This window comes from Meles meles, chromosome 16 (assembly GCF_922984935.1).
Source record: "Meles meles chromosome 16, mMelMel3.1 paternal haplotype, whole genome shotgun sequence".
Lineage (NCBI taxonomy): Eukaryota > Metazoa > Chordata > Mammalia > Carnivora > Mustelidae > Meles > Meles meles.
In genome coordinates this window covers 47,270,503-47,279,254 of record NC_060081.1, presented here as the reverse complement: position 1 = coordinate 47,279,254, position 8,752 = coordinate 47,270,503, and positions in this window count along the sequence as shown.

Here is an 8,752-nt window from a genome sequence, read left to right as displayed (position 1 = left end):
AAAAAAAAAAAGCTTTTTTAATACATAACAGTGACATGCAACTTCAAAAATGGAATGTTAACTGGCACCTCTAATAGTCTGTGGTAGTGAGACCAGTAACCACATCTTTTGGCTAATCTCTCTATAAAATGAGAAAGGAAGCAATCATCGAAAGTGCTAGTGACTCCCAAATCATTTTTAGGATGTCAAAACTTGCTGACTTGTGGGTCTAGATCCAGACAAAACAAGGTACAATTGAAAGGAAAGAAATAAACCGAACACTGGGCTGGCTTATAAATATGTTTGGAAGTGTCAGTTTAGACCTATTAAGACTCTTTTTCCTAACACTGTGACCCAGAGTTCCAAAGGCTAGCATCACACGAACAACTCTGACTTCCTGGATACACAGGCCCGGCAGATGGGCTTTTGCAGGAATGCTTAACTTAATTAAAATAATAGTAAAACTTACATGACTGTATTCTAAATGTAGATATTCACTGTAAGTTATGAGTTAAAGAAATATAAACAGGTAAAATTTTCTCTTAACAGGAACCAGGTTTCCTTGGAGAAATGGCTGATTCTAGGTTTGAGGCAAGAAATACACAAGATGAACTGAGGAGTTTTTGGCCATAAAATATACTTGGGTCATATCAAAAACCACAGGAAAAAACAGATACAGGAGTCAACTTGGAGGGCATCCAAGATGGTACAATTTGAGTCTTGAAAATACTGATAGTAATACCTTGAGATAATTCAAATAATTTGCAGACTCATGAATTCATATTGTCATTAAACCCCAAAACCCTCATTGCTGTTAGGGCACTAACTCACTTTTATAAAAACTGGGAGGAAATAAAGCAGTTATCTTGCTTTTCCTGATAAATGCACTTTGAGGGATAACTGAATAGCCGATGAGGGGAGTTGTTCTAGCTCATAAGTGGAGAAGGAATGATGCAATTTGAACAGCGTCATTTTGCAACCTCTAAGGAAAGGATGGATTGGACCTTTATGGTGGTTGGCAAATTAGAGCCCATGGGCCACATCTTGCCCACTGCCCATTTTTTTTCTTTAAATATTTTAATCTGACGGAGAGATCACAAGTAGGCAGAGAGGCAGGCAGAGAAAGAGGGGGAAGCAGTCTCCCCACTGAGCAGAGAGCTCAACACAGGGCTCAATCCTAGGACCATGAGATCATGACCTGAGCCAAAGGTAGAGGCTTAACCCACTGAACCACCCAGGCACCCCGGCCACTGCCTATTTTTGTAAATGAAGTCTTATTGGCTCATACTTTTGTATTATATATGAATGCTTTTGTGCTACAACAAAAAGTTGAGTAGTTGAAATAGAGGCTTTATGGTCTGCAAAGTGTAAAATATTTACTATCTGGTCATACATAGAAAAAAGTTTTCCAATAACTAGATTAGAACAATGATCATAAATAATTTCTTTAGAGAGGTGGGGGGGCCAAAGGGAGAGGGAGAGAGAGAGAGTCCCAAGCAGGCTCCATGCCCATCACAGAGCCTGTCACACTGCTCGATCCCACGACTCTGAGATCATTACCTGAGCCGAAATCAAGTCAGACACTTAACTGACTGAGCCACCCAGGTGCCCGATCATAAAAAAATTTTGTAATAGATTTTATAATGGTGAGATCAGAGCGATAATGCACTTCAATCTTAGCAACACTGAAAGTGAATCAGACATTAAATGTGAAACAATGTGATTCACTAGGATGTATACCATAGCACATACATGAAGTATTCTTTTTCAAGAAGAAAAAAACAAAGTAAATCAAAGCAGGCTTTCTGATCTAACTACCAGATGACAGGAGATATAAGAAAGTGAGAAACTTGTTCAGTGACAAAATGAGGACTCAATCAACCGAATTCAGAATGTGAGACATTCAAAAAGAAGTAATGTAGTAGTTCTGTAGTGGTTGAAAAGAGATGGATCTTTAAAATGCAATGTGTGGACCTTGTTTGGATTCCAGTTCCAACAAACCACTTGTAAAGATTTTTCCAAAGACAAATGCGGAAATATGAACATGGCTCTGGGTATCCAATGGTAGTAAGGAGTTACCATTAGTTTTTTAAGTGTGATAATGCATTTGTGGTTGTGTGTGTATTTATCTTTAATGTTAAAGATACACACTGAAGACTGGGATTTGCTTTAAAATATTGCAATAATCAAAAAGGGGATGGGGACGGAAGGATAGATAAAAGAAGACGGGCAAAATGTTAAGTGTTAAGGCCGGGTGATGGATACTGGAGAGTTGAATATACTATTCTCTCTTTATTTTGGGGTATGTTCGCAATTTTCCATAATAAAAACTATGGGGTGGTTCAGTTAATTAAGCATCTGACTTGATTTCAGCTCAGGTCATATCTTGGGGTCCTGGGGTTGAGCCCCATGTTGGGGAGGGAGTCTGCTTGCCTCCCTCTCCCCCTGCTTGTACCCTCTTTCTTTCTAAAATAAATAAATAAAGCTAAAAAAAAGAAAAAATTAAAAAATATTAAAGGACAAAAAAATAGTACATTCTTTTGGTAGAATCCGTGTTTAACTCACTCTAAATCTGGTTGTAACATTTGCTCACCCCAAAGTTGTTGTTATATCTATTTCTGCTTGCTTGGTTGGCAGTGTTGGTCACTCTAAGACTTCTAAATACTGCAGCACTGACATCTAAAATCTCTATTTTTACCTTAAAGTTTTAGAAAGATGTTTTCTCGACTTTTCCTCTAGGAATACCTCAATAATATTCCTTGTATTTCTTTTCACAGAAGGAGAAACTACTTTCTCTTTTTTTCCCCCAAAGTTTGGCTATAGCAGGGCCTCAAACTCTTATGAGAAGAATTAAAGGGAAAAAAATGATGTCATAAGTAATATACGTATTCTCTCTCTCTCTCTATATATATATATATCACACTATATATGTATTCTCTCTCTACACACACACACACGCACACACGCTCTCTAGTGATATCATTATAGTTAGAAAAGCTCACGGATAAAAATTAAGCATCTAATAAACTCTAACTCCCTGCTCATGTGCACTAAATAAAACTCCTTTATAAACACAATCTTACATAGAATGTTTTAAGGTTACTCTTTTAAGTTATTAAGCTTCTGATATTTTACTGTCTGGGTTTTTATTATTAGATAATTGTCTAATACTTTGAGCCATGCTCTTCCCTTTCTCTTTAAGAGCATTTAAAAATAAAATCTTGATTTAAAATGATATAATCAGAAATTATATCATAATTTTATAAGTCAAAATCATAGACCTCTTAAGAATGAGGAAAATCTTACTGAGGTCTTCCTTCTGTAAGCAGACCCTAAAGTGACCTACCTTATGCCAAAGTTTAAAGCACATTATTACCCAACATAAGGTCAAATGATATATTAAGATAGAAAATGCTCCACAATTATAGGGCCATAGTTCTCTATCTGGGGGCAGATGAGTTTCAGAATTCAGAACTTCTGGGATTTTAGAAAAATAATATAGTGTCTAGCACCCATAATCAAAATACAGTGTTTAATACCCATAACAAATATAAATATAATACAACACTCATAATTAAACCCAACAGTATTTCTGCATATTGAGTGGAAAATATCCATATTGAGTGGAAAAAAGACTGCAAACTGCCTTGTGTGTTAAGGTCGTTTTGCTACCAAAGGAGTTATGACAAAATCATTTGGATTTTAGAACTTTTTGGATTTTGGAATTGCAGTTAAGGGATTATAATCCTGAATAATGTAACTATATTCTCTTATTTCAGCGACTCTCAAAAGTAAATTATTTTGAAGGTAAAATATTAGATACTAGGGGTGCCTGGGTGGCTCAGTAGATTATGTCTGCCTTCAGCTCAGGTCATGATCTCAGGGTCCTGGGACTGGGCAGGTGTTGGATTCCCTGCTCAGTGGGGAGTCTGCTGGAGGCTTCTCTGTGCCTCCCCCTGCTCATGCTCGCTGTCTCTCTCTCTCTCAAATAAATAAGTAAAATAAAAAAAATAGATACTAAAAATAATAGATACTAAAGAAGGAATACAGTTCGTTTTATTTGCCTTGGAAGAAACAGAACAGTAATAACAAAGGAGAGAACTTCTGCAAGTTACAGATCTGTATGCTCTGGGATGGATTTATGGCAAGTAGACAACTGGTCTTTTGGACACACTCATGATCCTGGTGACACTGTTAGTGAAAAGGACAGGACAAGTAATGGATTGACTGTCCTCCTTTCATCCAAATGACTCTATGAGGCAACTGTCAAGGTCTGTATGGAACAAACTTTTCTAGAAGCAACTGCAGAATAATACTGTGTCAGCGAGTCATCATAAAAACAACAGGTAATTTACCACTAAAGCTTTTTCTTTTCAGAGCTCTAATTTTTAATGTTTTTAATTTTTTTTTTAAAGATTTCACTTCTTTGTCAGAGAGTTCTCTCTGAAAGCGTGAACGAAAGCAGAGGGAGCATCAGGGAGAGTGAGAAGCAGGCTCCTGGCTGAGCAGGGAGCCTAATGTGGGACTCAATCCCAGGACCCTGGGATCATGACCTGAGCCAAAGGCAGACACTTAACTGACTAAGCCACCCAGGCGCCCCCGTACTTTTTAAAGACTGTATTTCCCATTGTTGGAATATACCATTTGGTTGACCAGATTAAACTGAGCTTACCTGAAGATCCCAAGCCTACTATTTCCCTTCAGTGTGATTCTTCTTAGGATATTCGAATGCTGGACTATCTGGTGCAGAGACGTTATCCTTGTTGGGCATTTGGAAAACAGGGCTGCTCTTGATTCTATGCCACCCCAAATGTATGAACCCAACTAAGGGTATCATAACAATCAGAACTTTGTAGTTGCTCCAGAAGTTCTGAAAGCTCATAGTACTTTAGCTTCAGTGCACCTAGAAAAAGGCCAGTAGGCAAAGAAGGTAAGAACAAAAAACAACTCCCTCAAGTTATATCTGTGAACTGCCACAAGTAGAATATTGCACTCTAATAAAAGTTGACTATTAAACATTTCTGGGTACAATATAGTGTAATATTAATTAACAAAAAAGGATATGTTACAGGCTCAAAGGGATAGCGGGCAGTCAGGCTTGAGAAACTTATAAAGCAATACAAACCTTTAGTTGAAAATCGTTAAAGGAGCCAAATTACCAGCTAGCAAAGCTATGTAAGTCTTTGGAAATCCTCAGGCATAGATGTCACTTTCGTTATATAATTAATTATACATTCTCTGAGCCACAGTAAAATTAGACTTAAAAAATACATTTAGTCAGAATTTCAACAGAAGAATCAAATGGTAATCCTTAAGTATGCACTAAGAATTTAGATTTTGTATTCCGACACATGTAAGTGACGGTGTTTCAACTGAGACTGGGACAGTCATGCATGGATTCCAACCAAATACTGGCATGGACTCTGGGTTAGGAAGAATGAATGCCATTTCTATTTATGTCCTGAAGCACAGGATTTTAGTGTTTACCTTTACTACTAATAACTCTACCCTACAGGGTTTACTCTTTACCCAGTTTACACAGAGAAACTGGGGGTAGTAACCTGCCTGTACTTTCAAAGGTAGGTTGTATTAAAAAAGATTCCTTGGGGCACGTGAGTGGCTCAGCGGGTTGAGGCCTCTGCCTTCAGCTCAGGTCATGACCCCAGGGTCCTGGGATCGAGCCCCCCATCGGGCTTTTTGCTCGGCCGGGAGCCTGCTTCCTCCTCTCTCTCTCTCTCTCTGCCTGCCTCTCTGCCTACTTGTGATCTGTCAAATGAATAAATGAAATCTTTAAAAAAAAAAAAAAAAGATTCCTTTTCTCGGTCTTTGGTTTGGAAAGCATGGGGTATGGTCCAAGAAGTCTGGTTTTGATGATCTGTTGGGTTTGGGAACTCGAGTCTAGACAACCTCTAAAGACTAATTATACTTTTTATTTTATTTATTTTTATTTATTTATTTGATAGACAGAGATTGCAACTAGTCAGAGAGGTAGGCAGGGAGAGAGAGGAGGAAGCAGGCTCCCTGCTGAGCAGAGAGCAGAATGTGGGGCTTGATCCCAGAACTCTGGGATCGTGACCTGAGCTGAAGGCAGAGGCTTTAACCCACTGAGCCACCCAGGCACCCCAAGACTAATTATACTTTTTAATTTAAGGGATGCTCATTAGGCTTTAGTGATTAGCTTATAGACTTGTGATCCTATGAATGGGCCCAATTTTAAATTTCCTTTCTGAGCACAGAAAGACAGTATATACTGCTCCATCATCTATGGAATATACTAAGAATCAGGTTCAATTGCATATATGTGAGTTTCAATACCATGCAATCATTTACGTTACAATAACTGTATGACTGTCACTAGAAAACTGTCTAAACAGAACTTTTACTTATTCTTTCCCCTTTAAGTCAAGATTAAAATATACTGCTAATGAGTTAAATACCTTAATTGTCTCAGTGTTCTACATATACTAAAAATAAATGGGGGCACATGGGTGGTTCAGTTGGTTCAGCATCCGCTTCTTGATTTCCACTCAGGTTATCATCTCAGGGTCGTGAGACTGAACACTGTGTGGGGCTCCCTGCTCAGTGGGGAGTCTGCTTGGGATTCTCTTTCTCCCTCCCTCTGCCCCACTCCCTGCTCTCAAACATGCTCTCTAAATAAACAAATCTTAAAACAAAACAAAACAAAATTTAGAGTCATTTCTTTGTACCTATATCATTTCTAGCATTAGAAACCATTTATCCCAGTGTCCAAATTCATATTTTATAAGGACTTTGTTGTAAAACTTATACTACTAGATGGAAAAAAAACCAATGGTCTATGGTCTACTTTGTAACTGAAAGTATTTTATGCCTTTTTCCTGGTTTTTTTTTTTTTTTTTTAAGAATTTATTTGTCAGGGGGCACATAGACAGAGGGAGTGGCAGAGGGAAAAGCAGACTCCTTGCTGAGGAGGGAGCCCAGTATGGGACTCAATCCCAGGATCCTGGGGTCATGACCTGAGCCAAAGGCAGAAGCTTAACAACGAGCAACCCAGGTGCCCTGCCTCTTTCTGGTTCTAAAGTCCTCTTGTATCCTATGTACTTTTTGCAACCTTTAGGGACCATACCTCTTATCGACATACTTATGTTCTATCTTTGGAGAAAGCCAATCACAATTAACTGTATCATTAAATTTCATTGTGAAGCCCACTGTACAAAATGCTTTTGAGATTTGAGGATACAGTAAAACCCTGGGTGATTTGGAAGTAATGAGGGAAGAACTGCAGTAAGGATTATTTCACAGAGAGACAGAGGAACAGGGGCTGTACCAGTTAACTGGCTTGTGTTGACTGATGTGATGTTTTGTCCACAAAATATCAATTAAAGGTTTCAAAGATACTGTCATTCATATTTGGTCTCATCAATACTTAAGGTGACTCCAACACCTTTGACACTCTCAACGTAAGCTTATCAAGTCATATTACTTTTTTTTTTTAAGATTTTATTTATTTATTTGACAGAGAGAATCATTGAGAGAGGGAACACAGCAGGGGGAGTTGGAGAGGGGGAAGTAGGCTTCCCCTTGATCAGGGAGCCTGACGTGGGGCTAGATCCCAGGATCCTGGGATCATGTACTGAGCTGAAGGCAAGACGCTAAATGACTGAGCCATCCTGGCGCCCCAAGTCACATTACTTTTAATGGAGGGCATCTCTTCTACTCACAGTTTACTCCTCTATGATCACTAACCTAATTCAGTATTTGTCAGCTTTTCCCTGAATTACAAACTTTTAGGGAAACAGCTTATAGAAAAGAGAGTTAGCATCAAGTTAGCTGACTCTTTGGGTCATACAAGAGTTAAGGACAAAGGAGGCATTCCATTTTATTTACATTGTGTTTAACAGTCTATTATTTGTTTCTATTACGATGACTTAAGGAGCTATGCATCTTTTTCTACATTTGGGCTTGGTTAAATCTGGGAATTATTTGTTTTGGTTGAAAACTCATTATTGGCCATTATTACTGAGGCCCCGTAACAGACTTTTTGGTTAGTAAATGATGTAGACTGATCTAATGATTGATTAATTGCTTTAATGTTTATGCAACACGTACATGTCCCCATTTCCTCAAATTCTCTATGTCTCATATATTGATTTGGCTAATGGGAGTGGGAGGTAGGTAACTATTTTCCATTGATTATTCTGTTGTACTCCGAGATGCTTGGAAAATGATCAGGATCAGGATGATAAGGCTTTTTACTTTATAAGATACTTACAGAGTTTTCACATTTAATCCACATAAAAACACTACCACATTGTATGTGTAATAGCCCATCTCCATCAAACCAGATGAAACTAGCAATCTTTTAAAATGGTACAGTAACTTTAACCTCTTTGATTTAATAGTTTTCCAGCACATCACATGTATCCAATTATTGCCTGACCAACAACTTCCCAGTACAAGACACGTTAGACTTTACTAAATAAGGCTCATTATTAGTTTTAAGAAAAAGACAACATAGTTTTGAAATTTAACACTCCATGTAGTAGTGAGGTAATGTGTTCCTTATTTTGTTCATATCTTCTTATGGATCTTTAAAATACAACCAAACATATTTTGGGGCTATAATTTTAACACCTTTTCTCAATTCTTCTGTGGGACTTTTTTTTTCAAAATGAAAATTAGCATCCTGCCATTTCTAATATAATATAGGCTTGGTTTTTAAAGTTAGAAAATATAGAAATAAGGAAAAGAATGCTAAAAATGTCTGTCATCTTTTTGGTTCTGACAAAAATGT